Genomic DNA, 17,467 nt, shown 5'->3' on the forward strand with positions numbered 1-17,467 from the left:
AATGTAACTGGTCTGATTAGTAGGTTTGCGGACGACACAAAGGTTGGTGGAATTGAGGATAGCAATGAGGACTGTCAGAGCATACAGCAGGATTTAGATCGTTTTGCGATTTGGGAGGCGAGATGGCAGATGGATTTTAATTTGGACAAATGTGAGGTGATGCATTTTGGAAGGTCTAATACAGGTAGGGAATATACAATGAATGGTAGAACCCTCAAGAGTATTGACAGTCAGAGAGATCTTGGTGTACAGGTCCACAGGTCACTGAAAGGGGTAACATAGGTGGAGAATGTAGTCAAGAAGGCATACGGCATGCTTGCCTTCATTGGCCGGGGCTTTGAGTATAAAAATTGGCAAGTCATGTTGCAGCTGTATAGAACCTTAGTTGGGCAACATTGGAGTATAGTGTTCAATTCTGGTCGCCACACTACCAGAAGGATGTGGAGGCTTTAGAGAGGGTGCAGAAGAGATTTACCAGGATGTTGCCTGGTATGGAGGGCATTAGCTATGAGGAGAGGTTGAATAAACTTGGTTTGTTCTCACTGGAACGAAGAAGGTTGAGGGGCGACCTGACAGAGGTCTACAAAATTATGAGGGTTATAGACAGAGTGGATAGTCAGAGACTTTTTCCCAGGGTAGAGGGGTCAATTACTAGGGGGCATAGGTTTAAGGTGCGAGGGGCAAGGTTTCGAGGAGATGTGCGAGGCAAGTTTTTTACACATAGGGTAGTGAGTGCCTGGAACTCGCTACCGGAGGAGGTGGTGGAAGCAGGGACGATAGTGCCGTTTAAGGGGCATCTTGACAAATACATGAATAGGGTGGGAATAGAGGGATACGGACCCTGGAAGTGTGGAAGATTTTAGTTTAGATGGGCAGCATGGTCAGCGCGGACTTGGAGGGCTGACGGGCCTGTTCCTGTGCTGTACCTTTCTTTGTTCTTTGTTATTTGTAGTCGAGGGAGTAGTCGGGCTGTGGGACAGTCGTCCAGTGGCTGGGGTATAATTGAGTTAGGAGGGTCGGGTTGGGTCAGAAGAGAATTCAGGTTGGGTTAGCTCTCAGTCGGGTTCAGTGTTTGGGCAGGAGAGTGTTTGGGTCAGAGATAGTCAGGTCAGGTTAGGGCTCGCAGGGCGGGGAAGGGGGTGGTTAAGCGGTTTGGGTTAGTGAGCAGTTGGCTGGTCAGGGGAGAGCAGGGGAATTGCCAACAGAAGTTGAAACTTTCCGGGCAATTCACACAGAGGCCCGCTCGTCAGGACTTCCACAGGATCCTGTCGTGCATCTTCAGTCGTATGTTGGGTTTCTGACAACCCGGAGACTGGAAGATTGGACCCACAACCTTCTGGTTTGGAAACTTAAATGCTACCAACTGAGCCACAGCTGGCATATGAATGGTTTGGTCCAATAATAATAATAATCTTTGTCACAAGTCGGCTTACATTAACACTGCAATTAAATTACTGTGAAAATCCCCTGGTCGCCACATTCTGGCGCCTGTTCAGGTACACAGAGGGACAATTCAGAATGTCCAAGGCACCTAACAGCACGTCTTTCGGGACTTGTGGGAGGAAACCGGAGCACCCGGAGGAAACCCACGCAGACATGGGGAGAACATGCAGACTCCGCACAGACAGTGACCCGAGCCTGGTATCGAACCTGGGACCCTGACGCTGTTGCTCTTCTATAACCACAGTGTGCTTAACCTGTATATGATGGACAAATAATCACACAAGTTTGTTTAGTACAACGATAGTTTATTTGGCATACACACAAGAATGTTTACTTAATTAATCACACGTCATGCACATTGGACTATAACCAAGACACTTAAACGACCTTGACTTAACTTCCAGGTGACCGGCAGATACAGAGTAGATAAGAATTTATCTGTTTCCAGTAGTCTGGCGGAGGCTGCAGTTCTTGTAGGTAGTCTGTGTTCATTGTCATCCTTCGGTGGATGGCATGGGCCCTTGAACTTGGCTGGTGTTGGTAGCTGTCGTGCTGCAGTCGAAAAAAAGAGAGTGAGCGATGGCCTGTGCAATTCTTCTAATCCTCCTATCTTTTGCACCCTTTTGGGCGGTCCCAGGTGAAGGTCCAATGGATCAATAGGGTCTCGATTACCCTGATCGATCCTGACCAATTAGGGGTGGACATCTTGATGTCTGGGCGGGTCCCGGTCAGCCATGGCCGTTAGTGTCCAAGACGCAAAGGCCCTCCCAAATAAGGAAAGCAGGCGCCGCTGAGTCTGCCACTTATTGTTAGTTTCTACCTGGAGTCCATTGTCCTGGGAAGACCTCCAAATGGCCTTTTGTCGGTGTGAGTTTCTGTATAAAGTCTGGGCTGCAGTTTGTATATTTGCAGGCTGCAGCCTGTCTGTGTTCCAGCTTGGCCAAATTTCCCATCACTCTTTGCGGACGGCCTTTTTAGATGGCCACAGCGCTGTGAAGCAACAGTGCTAGCCATTGTGCTACCGTACTGCCCATAGAGGGTCTATAGAGGGGCCAGTCCTTTAGCCACATGTCGGCAGGGCAATATCAGTATCAACTAACCATCAATATAGTTTTATATTTTCTCATTGCTTTAGGAGCCCTGAGCAATGTTTCAATCTCTCTTTTATCTTTTCTCAATCCCTTTCCCCTTAATTTGGAAAACTGTCCGCGCAAAAGAAAATTAAAGGAACTGTTCCTTCAAAAACTATGGTTACCCTCCAGTCATTAGCTGTGAAGAGGAAGTTTTCAGGCTGATAAAATGACATTCTCGTATGGAATTTATTGATTTCTGTCTGAAAAGATTTAGTTTATGACTCCAGTTGCTGCAGCAATGCATCTGTTATTGTGTGAGAGTCACAGTCGTCTCATTTTAGTTAAAACATTACTGAATGCTACATACTACAGGCCTTTCGCCAACAGCTGCAGATATATAGCCCAATAAGTGAATCTTCCAGGTGGTTTGGCCATCTATTTTAAGCAACATTTTGCTGAGGGACAGTTTTCTCCATCCTTTGGTCAATTGTATTCAAACATTAACCATAAGCATACAAGCCCGTCTCCACTGTGATTCAGATTGAAGGACTTAGGCTTTTTATCGTCATGTATAAATACTTTGTTTAGCTTGTCATTCTATGATTCAAATGCCCTAATAATAAACATAAGCGCTCACAACACTTTTGTGATTCAGATGTCATACCGTTCATTGTATCTACCTGAAACCTCTACACTTATACTACTGATTAATTTCTCTCCGAACTGGTGGGAAGAATTGGCTAGATCTTTAATGCATGAAACACATTCCCCCAGACTACTAAAACAAGAATTTCTACATAGCTACATCAGTGTTTTCGATGTAAAACCTGATCTCTGAAGATAAATTCTACCTCAGGACACGTGCATCACTTTTCCCTGATAAAACCAGAGATATGGGTGCAGTTTATTAATGACTTAGTGCTATGCATTAAATGGACAATTAAACATTAACAGGTGCAATTAGCTGATAGGAGTGGTTGTACTGAACAAATTGAAAAGAGCCTGATGGTACTGATAGTTTGCTAACATTCTGTGTTATCAAAGGATCAAATAAATTTGTCCACTCTCCTCTTTTCTGAGGTACTTTAATTATCCGGCTGGTGCATATGGCAGGTCATTAATTTAAAAAAGCAGCTATCTGTAACAAGGTTTGAGAATTTACTGTTATCTACCTTTATCTAAATAAACATTTGAAAAACTACCTGAAATTATCATGAATACTTATGGACAGGTACTTTTAAATGAAAGTTTTACAGTTTGACTGTATTTTTGCCCAGTTCATTTTCTATTATTTCCATAAAATAAGATGGGAAGGCAGCTCTACATTACAGGGAGTGTGATGGATCTGACCAACCTGCAAATGCAGATAAGAAGAAAATCGCTCAGAGGTTTAGCTCTCTGCAATGTATATTCATCAGGTCCATAGGTTACATATGCATTACCTGCTTTCCTACAGTATACATCATCATTGACATAAAGTGTAGAAAATCACACAGTCTATCATAATGTAGGGTCATGGTTGCTACTAGCAGTGTGAAGCAGTAGATCAGACGAGACCAAGCCATATCTGTTTACACTGACATTAAATTAGCGTGCCTTTGCTAACTGCATAACCTAATGTTTGATGCTTTATGGAATGATTACTTTAATTTTATGTGCATAAGCAATCATTCATAAATAATTTTGAAGCATTGTCTGCAGTCTACAAATACCTGACTTAAAATAATAATTGAATATGTTTGCTGTCTGCAAGCAACCTTATGGAATCAGGTGCATTAGTTCTGTAAATTATTACAAGAAAAAATTGAATGCTAAAATCGCTTTTCCTCACTAATCACAAAGATTTTTAAATAATCATTGCATCCCGCTTATTTTAGAAAAATAGTTCCATTGTACTTATAAAATTTGGAAAGCAAAATAATTAAAACTATTTGATGGTTCAACAGGAGGTAAAGATGCTAGGACAGAGAAATTTTAAAAAATCACCAGGGGCAGGATTCACCGTCCCGCCACGCCCTTATTCTGGTGCGGCGCACCCCCGCTGACAACGGGATTCTCCGTCCCGGCAGCCAGTCAATGGGCTTTCCCATTGCGGGCACCCCCAAGCCGTCGGGATATCCGCGGGCGCGAGTGCGCTGCCGGCAAAATGGAGGATCCTGCCCAAGTTTATTAATGCCCTGCTAATAGTCACACAGCTAAATATGACAATGATTGTTCATGTTAGTTAGCATTTTGTGATATATGTCTGTAGTTATTTAGATTTAGGAAAAACATTTTTAAACTATTGACAAAGCGTTGACTTTCAGCAAGATGTTAACAAATGTTTCAGCAGCTTACTGTAATGCATTTTTAAATTTAGATTGATTTTTTTTGAAGTTTTACTATGAGGCTCTTCTAGCTAATTCTATGAGTTAGCCCAATTATTTTCCTATTGCTTTGTAATCCGTAACTCCTTACTGCACATGTCCAAAGCTATCTGAACCACAGCCATTTCCATGCACGCTTCCTAGATGGGATAATTAGAAAGGGCACAATGCTTGACTAGAGCTGTACAAGACACGATGAAAAATGTTAGCTATTTCCACACTTCATAGAACCAGCAGCTGCAAGCATTAAAAAATAACCTATTAAATAAATTTATTGCAATGTGGTTGCTATTGATAGTCTTACTGGGAATGAATTTCACTCTAACACGCTGTTTTAAATTAAAGTGAGTTATTTTTGGAGAATGAGGTCTCACTATTCGAAAAGTAAGATTAACCTGTAAAGATTATAGGAATGAATTAACAGTAGTAAGATTCCCAAATATTTAAAGCAAATTAACAGACAATAATAATTTATTATCAGACAATTAATCACCTCATTCTTGTGTTTCCTCCTTATATATTGAATCCGTTTCTGTTAATGCTATTTTGGCATCATTATAATGAGATTACATCATGTGTAAAATATAAATTTGCATTTGCACAAATACTGTGTAGCAAATCCAACTGTCTGTCCAACATCAAGTCCTGAATAAGTTGTAACTTTCAGGACTTGCTCAATGTTAGCAAAATTGAAATTGCGCTGTTTAGCTCTTGGCAATACCTACATGCCTCTGGTGCCAATTTCATCAATGTCGCTGGCTGCTCACTCAGGCTGGGTGTGGTGACAAGTAATGTCAGTGCATAGTTCATCCCTCACTAGTGTTTCCAACCTCACATTCAATCTGACAGCATGACTTGTTTTAATTCAGACGATTGTCTGTTTAAGCCTCCCGCCTCACCCTTTTAGTTGCGGAAATCCTAAATTCATAAATTCCTCACCACAAGGCCCAATTTCTCAAATGATCCTTCTCACCAATTTCACTGCTTGCAGATATCACCTAATTGAACAATTCTTTCCTTCATAAAGTGTCACACATATAACACCAGATTCACTAGCTCGTTGTGCTGAAGTTGCCCCTTCTCTCCTCTGATTCACAATGACTTCTTGCTCCCTGTGTTTCGTTCTGCTGTCAAAGTCTGATCTTTCAGCCATTTTGACCATCGTGGAACTCTCTTCCAATGTTTTACATTTCTCTATCCTTCAAATGCTTCCAAAAATCTACTTATCTGTTTGTGCCTTTGATTTATTTCCATTTCCTCTTGTTTCTGCTTGCTGTCCACCATCTTTCTTGTACTGAGATATTCTTTTATGCTACATAAATAATTATATTTAATGTAATTGCAATAGTAATTCTTTCAAATGAATGGAATTGTATGACAAAATGTTTCTGTCTTACAAAGTATGTACATTTAAGCCAGATGTTCAAGATATAAAATTTTAATTATAAAGAACTTGTCGTGTCTTGAACCTAGTAGTTCCACAACAGAAATTTTAGGGGCTGGATTCTCCGATTTTCAGGCTAGTCCTGACACCTGCGTGGGAACCGGAAAGTTGCCGCAAAACGGCCACCGATCCTCCGTTTGGTGGGGAGCTAGCAGACAGGCAGCGTAGAGCACCCGACTCTAGCTGCCTTTACAGCCGGAGAATTGCTCGGTCCGTGGCCGTGCATGCGCATGGCGGCGGCCGTGCAACATGGCACCGGCTGTGTGCGGACCCGGCCATCCAAATAGTGCCCCCCCTTTGGCCAGGCTCGCGACCCCCAGACCGCTCCCAACAGTGTCCTCAGCCCCTGCCAAAGTCCCCCCGGCCCGCGGATCAGCTCTCCCCTGACTGTGGCGACACTGGACTGAGTCCACAGCCGCCATGCCAAGTTCCCGACAAAGAATGGCATACGCGCCCGACGCCGTCGGGAACTCGGCTGGTCGGGGTTGGAGCATCGGGGTGGGGGAGGGCCTCAGGTACCATCCTGAGGATGTCGATACGGCATGTGGCGTACTCCTAGAGTACGCGCTTTGGAGGGGGCGGAGCATCGCAAAAGTGGCGCTGCCCTCGTTTTCGGCGCCAACGTTGATTCTCCAGCCGATTGCCGAATGCGATTTCGGAGTCGGCGACCGGAGAACCCCGCCCAGGATCTCTACATACAAACAGACCCACAAGTCTTTTCATAGTCAAATATTAAACAATACTTTCGGACCCTCGTTATTTTGAAACTGTTTATTGATACACTGGGAATCTTTAAGCTGACTTGCCTGGCAAGCATTCATTTTAGTGTGACAGATTTTAGCTGCCAACTCAATGGGAACTATAGTCAGACAGGGCAAGTCAGCCAACTTGCTAACTGGTGGTAAAAATCAAGAATTCATCACAATTGAAGAGAAAAATTGGGCAGGTTGGAAAATGCACAGCAGAATGCACGCGTATTAACAGCAGCGTGAGACAGATTAAAATCATCTCCATTAGATCCGGATTGCGGTGTGATTCAGGCAGATATTCAAATATATTTCCGCGGAGATAAATGCAGGTGTATGGGGAAAGGGCAGGAAAATGAGATGAGAATAAGGAGCTCCAGTTGAACAACCAGCGGCAGTGCATATGTGATGGGCCAAATTATCTCCTTCTGTGCTGTTGTTTCCATGATTTCATTTGAATGCATTTAATCTATGATGAAATACACAGGCCTACTGATACTGGCAGTTCACAATGGAAATGGTTTGACATAGCTCTATATAATTAATTGACTTACATTTAGAGAACCAAATTTGATTATTTCAGCCAAATGCTTTGTCTGGGTTTTGCTGGCTGCTGCACTGTTACTGTGGTCTGAGTTGGTAGAGAGTATTACCCCTGACTGACCTAAGAGTGTTTCATATCTCATTTTCATTGCTCAAGTTTTAAACAAATAGATTAAAGTGACAATCACAAGCTAATTTAGTACCATGAATCGTGCCACTACCTAAATTTTAATATTACCTCGGTAGTTCTTCCACTCAATATTTGAGGCCAAAACTGTTCAATAGGAAACAACCAATTTTGTACAATCAAATGACAAGGTAGAACTGTTCGTTTATATCCCAGATGTAGAACATGTTTTATATTAATGCCAATGGTTTCAGCTATGGAGGGATGCAAACTATGCAGTTAATTTGAGTGTGACGTGGCCGGAATCAAATTTAGACTATCAGTATGAAATCATGTTGTGAAGGTAGAATTATATTGCTTTCCTTTCACACTAACAGCTGTATAATTGCAAAATAGACTTTAAAAAATGTAATATATTTTTAGTTATCACACAATGGTTCTAAAGCAGTGAACAACTTAGCCATAGAGACTAGGAATGGCACAGCTTTTATCCCCTACCTGCACCATATCCATTACTCATAACTGGAATGAGGATAGAGATGGTCTCCATATTCCGAGGGGACCAGTGCATTTCACAAGTTCTGTGTGATTGAGGACATGGATGCAATGGGCCCGATTTAACGGTAAAAAAAGAGCCCATGGCCTAGCATGTTTAGCGGGGTGTTTCCCGGTGCTTGTAGCACCAAGAACGAACCCGCTATTAAACGGGATTCTATTATTTTATCGGGCCTTGACAAGGAAGGCCCTGACGTGACTGCAATTAACTTCATTTCCTGCACCGAGGAACTCAGCTCATCAGTGTAGGAAGAGATTGGGGCGTCATTTTTAAATGCCACCCTGATCTCTCGACCTTCCAACGCGACCCCCGGATCCCCTCCAATGCACTGATTAGAGGCCCTCGAGCGCCCCTCACCCCACCTCATAAAAATCCTCGGGCATGGGAAAGATGGCACCTGGGCACTTGTCACTGCCAGGGTGGGGGGGAAGGGGGGGAAAGGAGGGGGACGGGCGCAAGAGGGGGGAAGGGAAGGCAGAAGGTGGCAGACGTGGAGTGCGATGATGGACAAGGCCACATCTTATGTGAAGGGCATCAGGAGTTATGGGGAGAAGGCAGAAGAATGGGGATAAGAAAATATCAGCCATGATTAAATGGCGGAGCAGAGTCGATGAGCCGAGTGGCTTAATTCTGCTCCTATGTCTTATGGTCTTCTGGGCGAGGATGAGGGTCTCCACGGCCCTCCAGACTTGCCGGACCCTCGCGGCTGCTGCCTGTCCTCCCAGAGCTCATCCTCCAGCTCCTCCTGGTCTGGTGTCTCCTCGTCCTCCTCCTTGGAGATGTGCTGTGCCAGGTTGTGGAGGGCACAGCACATCACCTCTGGGAGGTGTATTACAGTGCACCACAAGAGCGGTCAAGTCATTGGAACCGCATTTGAGCAGTCCGATGCACCGCTCAATGACAGCCCGGGTGTCTGTATGAGCCTCATTGTATCGGATCTCTACATCAGTCACCGGCCTCTGTACTGGTGTCAGTAGCCAGGTCCTCAGCGGGTACGTTTTATTCCCCAAATTCCAACCAGCCATTCTGGGGTGGCCCTCGAAGAGGCCAGAGATATCTGACTGCCCCAGGATGTAGCTGTCGTGCACACTCCCTGGGAAGCGTGCACACACGTGCATGATCTTCATGTGGTGGTCGCACATGAGCTTGACATTTAGAGGGTGGAACCCCTTCATGATGATATAGGACACTCTCAGACAGCCTGGTGCATGCAAGACCACATGCTCACCTATTAACCCTTGGGACCTGCGGCATCCTAGCGGAGAATCCTGCTGCCCAGGCATCTACAGGGCTTGGTCCAGGTCAAAGTTTATATAGTTTGCTGCCTGGGAAAACAGGGCATCCATGACATCACGGATGCATTTGTGGGCTGCAGCTTGTGAGATACTGCACAATTCCCGCTTGAGCGCTGGAATGATCCTGAGGCGTATAGGTTCAGGGCTATGGTGACATTGACGGCCACTGGGAGTGACTATCCTCATCTCCATGTGGTGCCAAGCCTGCAAGGACATAGTACAGGTGCCGCACCGTCCCCTTATAGAGACGGAGCCACCTGCAGCACACACTGTCCATAATCTGTTCGAAAGACCAGCGATGCTGGTAAACCCTGGGCCATCGCTGGCCTCCCCCTCTGGGTCCCTCCCTGGTGTAATGGGTGGCTGGATCCTCAGGGTGTGGGGAGGAGCCCTACACATGGGCCACCGCCTCGAGTTTCTGTCAACGCTGCTGCCTTCTCCAGCGTCTGGCCGCCTGATCTGCGAGCAGCACCGTGGCAGGGTCTGAGATATCATCCACCCTGTGTAATATCTCTAAGGAATTAGAGAGGGTGTGAGACAGACACCCATTTCCCCATTGCTCCCCCCTCCTCCACCGTTGCCCAAATTCCCTGCCGACTGACACGCCCAGCCAAGCACCCCCGACCTCGGCGGGGGCCGCTGGTTACTGGACCTCCCAACCTGTACCCCAGACACCCACTCATAACATTACCTGGACTGGCCTCTTGTCCCCTCACCGGTGCACACATCCACCCTCTGGCCGCGGAAATGTCCCTGGTGTTGGGGCCCAGCCCCTGGGTTTTCGGGTGTTGGCTGCTGCGGCCGTGGTGTTGTTTCCTGCAATGTTCAGGAATAGTGTTCAGGCATTACAGTCTGATTGGGATGCTAGGCAATAACACCCGCATGCTACATGGAGCACCCACCCATGGGAATCAACTTGGGAGCTGTGACGTTTTCACTTAACTATGATCGCTAACTCACTAATAGCAATAGCCTTCAGCCACGTGGCCAGAGACCTCCATAGTCGGTGTGAGGCGGTGGGACAGACAGGCAGGGACTGTGGTTGTCCCTGTAATGAGCACACATGATTCAGGGGGTGCCGTGGCAGATCCCCGGGTGCTGAGAGACCCCCTCCCACCCCTGGGGCGACCCCCGCATCCACCGATGGCGGCCCACACTGACCGAGTCTCGCCTACCCTGAGCACCAGAGCAGCAACCCCAGTGCCTCCGGGCTCATTGCCTGGGAGTGAAGATGGCTACTCACCTCGGATCCCCACAACAGCCATTCCACCAGCTTCCTGTTTTTAAAAAGGAGTGCTAATCGGCACCCACATGACCACTTGCTGGGGAGGTAGTTAGACCACGGGAGACCATTAGATAGGGGGTCTTGCCCATTAATTGTGTGGAGATTGGCCTTAAATGATGATTATTGGTTTCTCGCCATGCCAGGATCCTAATTTCGCCAACGGGAGCGGGCCGGTTTGATTGCAAACCAATCGGCGGCCAGAGCAGTTCTCAGTTTTGTCCTCTCCCGCGATCCAACGGTTACGTTGTGCTCTCGATCAAGACCAACGCGGCCGTAAAATAGCGCCTATATTTTTCCCATCAATCATTCGTATGAATATACAGAATTAGAAAAGATGAAAAATGAAATACTTTCCAATTTTGTGATGGTCAACAAAAAGTCACATTACTTCAACTTTCCCACTTCTCCTTCAGGCAGTTGCTCGTGATTAAATCAGATGAGGATTTGCAAATTTCCATCAACAGGATGCCAGAGCAGAATGATTGGACAGGAAAACTGGCAGGAAGAAGGCACAATACAGACCGAATACCACATTCCAAGCCTGATTTTGCTGATATTACAGCCAGAAAGGTTTGAGTACAAAGTTACTCATCAGACATTGGATTAGAATCAATTATATTGAAGCAATTAATCTTAATACTGTAATTGATTTTAATTTAATTAAACACTAGTTTTACCCACTCAATATTAAGGACGTCTGGAAAAAAACTCCATTAAGATTTTTAATAAGTCACTCCCTAGTTCATGACAAAGATACATTTTTTATTTTGCAATGTACAATAGCGATCATATAACAGTAATCATTCTTTATATACATAGAAGGACAGTTAAGAAAAATTTTGCAAGAATCCACTCTCAAAATGGGACCTCAGTATACATTGGGGAACTGGCCACCATGCTCTCACCCTCACTCTTACTGGGTGAGGCTTGAGCGAGAATAGAGTCTTGTAAAATGTATTCCCCAAAAAATAAATTACTCTTTAAACTAATCAGTCTCCCAGAGCTTTGCAGATATCTAGTTAAGGCTATGTACAGTATTTCAGTCAAACAAATGGTCAGACCTAAAACCTAGCACTCAGATGCTCCGCCTCCACACCTTGTAAGTTGCTGATAGACAGTGTAACCATGGACGTCTTGGTTAACATCCCATTCCCTTCCCTCCACCCTCTGATTTTGCTTTGAAGAACCCAAGAACTGTCACCTGATCAGCCACAGAGGATTCAGGGGCACAGGTGAGAGCTACAACACAGCACTGATGAAGAAGCACTCTCACTTGATGTGACTTCGGCAGCCACCAACTCAGATACTGCATGAAGTTTAGAGAGTCGTATAGAGTCAGGATCAGCACATGTAGTTAGTGCCCAGGCTGCAGGCAGGTCAAAGAGTTTAAGATAGTTAGCCTGCCAGCTCAGCAGAGGCAAGGTTGCGCACGAGTTCTACTTCAGGTAACTCAGAAGAGGACTTTGATGAGGCAACACGCAGAAGAATGTGAAGAGCATGCACACTGAGATGCTTAGTTGGTTGACAGGTCTGCCAGACAGCCTCTTGTTGCTATCAAGGAGCATTGAGTAGTCTGGCTCCAACTGGGCAAGTGATGTTGCGCAGAGCTTAGAGGTCATCCTTTCCATTATTGGAGAGGTAGCCACTAGCAAACCAGACGTGATGCAGTGGTCTCTGTCTCAGCTTCAACAGCAGCATAGATGGAAGCCATCCAATGTCTCAGTGCCACAGTGGTAGCTGAGGCTGTGGTCATGAGATCCATGCTTGCTGCCTTGCTGCTTCAAACTGCCACCATCATGGCTATGGATCTCAGTATTCATAGGGCATGCAGTCTAATAATCTATCCTCCGTCAGATTAATAAAAATTCCTGATGTGCTGAGCCCGAGAGTGTGCCAGTGGCTTGGTGATGCAATAATCTGCTGTCCTCTCTCAGCTGACAACATTTGAGGTCTTACCACTGCCACTCCATCAGTGCATTTCAGCTAGCTAACCAAGAATATTGCCACCAATGCTGAGGTGATGCCATCCAAAGGCAGACCTTTGATAAGGCCAAGTTTGATAAGAACTAAAGTGACTCTCCAGAAACCCTGCTGCCTGTAAGTACTGTACTGAATGAATGACTGCAAAGAGGACCATCACCAGTTGTAATCTAAAGTTGTGGCCAGCATGGTAGCACAGTGGGTAGCACCGTTGCTTCACAGCCCCAGGCTCCCAGGTTCGATTCCCGGCTTAGGTCACTGTCTGTGCGGAGTCTGCACGTTCCCCCTGAGTCTGCGTGGGTTTCCTCCGGGTGCTCCGGTTTCCTCCCACAAGTCCTGAAAAACGTGCATTTAGGTAAATTGGACATTCTGAATTCTCCCTCTGTGTACCCGAACAGGCGGCGGAGTGTGGCGACTAGGGGCTTTTCACAGTAACTTCATTGCAGTGTTAATGTAAGCCTACTTGTGACAATAATAAAGATTATTATTATTTAATCCACAAGCATACTGTGAAGAAAGCATGCTGCGAACCACTATTTAAAACAAAGACTTATCTTTTGACCTTCAGCCTTATTATGTTAGACCTTCAGCCTTATTATGTTAGTCTTTCCTCTCTGTGTTTGTCTGTCTTGTGTATATGGGTAGGGGTGGGACAGTTAAAGGGAGTAGTATGTTAGCTTGTTGTTATTCCATTGCATTCACTGCATATTTCACCATTAACCTTGATATAAATTAAACAGAAATTGTGATTTGACTTACAAATCTGGGGCGAGATTCTCCGACCCCCCGCCGGGTCGGAGAATCTCCGGGGGCTGGCGTGAAACCCGCCCCAGCTGGTTGCCGAATTCTCCGGCGCCGAATTCTCCGGCACCGGATATTCAGCGGGGGCGGGAATCGCGCCGCGCCGGTTGGCGGGCACCCCCCCGGCGATTCTCCGGCCAGGATGGGCCGAAGTCCCGCTGCTGGAATGCCTGTCCCGCCGAGTGGATTAAACCACCTCTCTTACCGGCGGGACAAGGTGGCGCGGGTGGGCTCCGGGGTCCTGGGGGGGGCGCGGGGCGATCTGGCCCCGGGGGGTGCCCCCACGGTGTCCTGGCCCACAATCGGGGCCCACCGATCCGCGGGCGGGCCTGTGCCTTCCGCCTTCGCCATGGTCTCCACCATGGCGGAGGCGGAAGAGACCCCCTCCACTGCGCATGCGCGGGGATGCCGTGAGCGTCTACTGACGCTCCCGTGCATGCGCCACCCGGCAATGTCATTTCCGCGCCAGCTGGCGGGGCACCAAAGGCCTTTCCCGCCAGCTGGCGGGGCGGAAATCAGTCCGGCGCGGGCCTAGCCCCTCAAGGTTAGGGCTCGGCCGGTCAAGATGCGGAGGATTCCGCATCTTTTGGGTGGCGCGATGCCGGACTGATTTGCGCCGTTTTTGGCGCCGGTCGGCGGACATCGCGCCGATTATGGAGAATTTCACCCCTGGTGACCGTAATTATTGGACAGCTACGGGTCAAAGTTTTCGGCTATATTTATAAGAATTAATGGTTAATTCACTTATGTTGTGGCTCCGGTATGAGTGGGGCTGGAATTGACTGCTCACTAGAACATAGAACATAGAACATAGAAAATACAGCACAGAACAGGCCCTTCGGCCCACGATGTTGTGCCGAACCTTTGTCCTAGATTAATCATAGATTATCACTGAATTCACTAGCCCAAGGTATCCTAACACCATCAAATTCCTGCCAGCTCTTCATTGAACAATCCAGTCGGTTCTATCCCCTGCTGTGTGCTATGATATTTAAGGGCCAAAACATACCCGATAGCACAGTGGTTAGCACTGTTGGTTCACAACGCCAGGGAGCCGGGTTCGATTCCCGGCTTGGGTCACTGTGCGGCATCTGCACATTCTCTCCGTGTTTTTGCCGAGCGCTCCGGTTTCCTCCCACAAGTCCCAGAAGACAGAATAGACGAGGGTAGAGCAGTTGATGTGGTGTATATGGATTTCAGCAAAGCGTTTGATAAGGTTCCCCACGGTAGGCTATTGCAAAAAATACGGAGGCTGGGGATTGAGGGTGATTTAGAGATGTGGATCAGAAATTGGCTAGCTGAAAGAAGACAGAGGGTGGTGGTTGATGGGAAATGTTCAGAATGGAGTACAGTCACAAGTGGAGTACCACAAGGATCTGTTCTGGGGCCGTTGCTGTTTGTCATTTTTATCAATGACCTAGAGGAAGGCGCAGAAGGGTGGGTGAGTAAATTTGCAGACGATACTAAAGTCGGTGGTGTTGTCGATAGTGTGGAAGGATGTAGCAGATTACAGAGGGATATAGATAAGCTGCAGAGCTGGGCCGAGAGGTGGCAAATGGAGTTTAATGTAGAGAAGTGTGAGGTAATTCACTTTGGAAGGAATAACAGGAATGCGGAATATTTGGCTCATGGTAAAGTTCTTGAAAGTGTGGATGAGCAGAGGGATCTAGGTGTCCATGTACATAGATCCCTGAAAGTTGCCACCCAGGTTGATAGGGTTGTGAAGAAGGCCTATGGAGTGTTGGCCTTTATTGGTAGAGGGATTGAGTTCCGGAGTCGGGAGGTCATGTTGCAGCTGTACAGAACTCTGGTACGGCCGCATTTGGAGTATTGCGTACAGTTCTGGTCACCGCATTATAGGAAGGACGTGGAGGCTTTGGAGCGGGTGCAGAGGAGATTTACCAGGATGTTGCCTGGTATGGAGGGAAAATCTTATGAGGAAAGGCTGATGGACTTGAGGTTGTTTTCGTTGGAGAGAAGAAGGTTAAGAGGAGACTTAATAGAGGCATACAAAATGATCAGGGGGTTGGATAGGGTGGACAGTGAGAGCCTTCTCCCGCGGATGGATATGGCTGGCACGAGGGGACATAACTTTAAACTGAGGGGTAATAGATATAGGACAGAGGTCAGAGGTAGGTTCTTTACGCAAAGAGTAGAGAGGCCGTGGAATGCCCTACCTGCTACAGTGGTGAACTCGCCAACATTGAGGGCATTTAAAAGTTTATTGGATAAACATATGGATGATAATGGCATAGTGTAGGTTGGATGGCTTTTGTTTCGGTGCAACATCGTGGGCCGAAGGGCCTGTACTGCGCTGTATTGTTAAAAAAAAAAGACATGTTTGTTAGGTTAATTGGACATTCTGAATTCTCCCTCAGGCATACCTGAACAGGCGCCAGAGTGTGGTGACTAAGGGATTTTCACAATAACTTCATTGCAATGTTAATGTAAACCTACTTCTGACACTAATAAAGATTATAATAAAAACTATTGTACCTCACTCATGTGAACTGTTTTTGCTTACATATATGACATTGCTATTGTAACATTGATAACAGATTCCACAATCTGGTCCATTAAGACTGTTCCGCAACCCGTCATGGAAAAACAGAGAAAAAAACCTTTACATCAATTTAGGAAGCCACGCTGGGGAATTGCTCTCTGCGCTCTGAAGGCAATAGCAATCTCTAGGAGACTGTGAAAGTTCATACCACTCCTCACAGTTAACCCAACTATGTTAAAATGTTAAGATATTTTCCATTTTCAGAAACTTAACCTGCTCTTTTTTGAAGGCCTGCAGTGAATCCATGCTTACTGCTTATACAGGCAACCTATTTCAAAAGTCAACAACGTCACGCGAAAAGCAATTATTGCTTGGCACCTAACCATGCTTTAAAAGCACTGATCCCAGCTGCACTCCACTAATGACCAGCTCCCAGGCACAGCTACTACCCAATCTGCCTAAGTATGAATACAAATGATTTGCCATCAAACTTGAAATGAATGAATGAAATGAAAATCGCTTATTGTCACAAGTAGTCTTCAAATGAAGTTACTGTGAAAAGCCCCTACTCGCCACATTCCAGCGCCTGTTCGGGGAGGCTGGTATGGGAATTGAACCGTGCTGCTGGCTGCTTGGTCTGCTTTAAAAAACAATGATTTAGCCCTGTGCTAAACCAGCCCCAGTGGGATCAGCCCATGAAATGCACAAAATGCAGACATACTTAAGATTTTTTGTATGGCATTTTATCAAAGGATTTTTAAAAAGTCTTTTTATTGGAGTTCTCAATTTTTTTATGGAAATCGCATCAAACTAAACAATACAAGGATAACCATAGGTAGCAATGTACAACAGGTACAGTGCACAGCAACAGTTAATGCAAGAATGGGAACAAATTAGACCGGATACAACACCTGTCTGCACCAGAAGAGGATACAGGCAACATCACAGAACTACATCGTACCCAAAGCTACAAGATAAAATGATAGAAATATGAAAACAATGTCCAAAGAACCCCAGAGCTAATACTCACAGCGCAAATTAAATTCTTCAGCGAACCCTGGCCAGGACAGGCAGCCATGATATAACTACAGGATGATGAGGGGAGGATCAATGTCCACTAAGCTTCAAATCTTAACCCAGGGTATCTCATAGAAAGAGAAAGGATACACCCATCCAAGGGGCAGCAGGAAACTGATCATTGATCCTGGAGACGGGCTTGGCCTAACCCGTCACCATCACCAAATAAAAACTCAGGAGAACAAAGGCACAAAGATTACCATCACACCCAGCAAAGAGGGAGACCCA

General features: G+C 46.1%; 1 long non-coding RNA gene across 1 annotated transcript; it reads right to left on the bottom strand.

Annotated features, from left to right (window-relative positions):
- Positions 1-1,727: 1,727 nt before the first annotated feature.
- On the bottom strand, positions 1,728-10,392 carry LOC140425787 (uncharacterized). Its single transcript, XR_011948006.1, has 2 exons — positions 10,285-10,392; positions 1,728-1,995 (listed from the first exon to the last, which is right to left on the bottom strand). It is a non-coding gene; the product is annotated as an uncharacterized lncRNA (long non-coding RNA).
- Positions 10,393-17,467: the final 7,075 nt, after the last annotated feature.

The sequence above is a fragment of the Scyliorhinus torazame genome, chromosome 6 (assembly GCF_047496885.1).
Source record: "Scyliorhinus torazame isolate Kashiwa2021f chromosome 6, sScyTor2.1, whole genome shotgun sequence".
Classification (NCBI taxonomy): domain Eukaryota; kingdom Metazoa; phylum Chordata; class Chondrichthyes; order Carcharhiniformes; family Scyliorhinidae; genus Scyliorhinus; species Scyliorhinus torazame.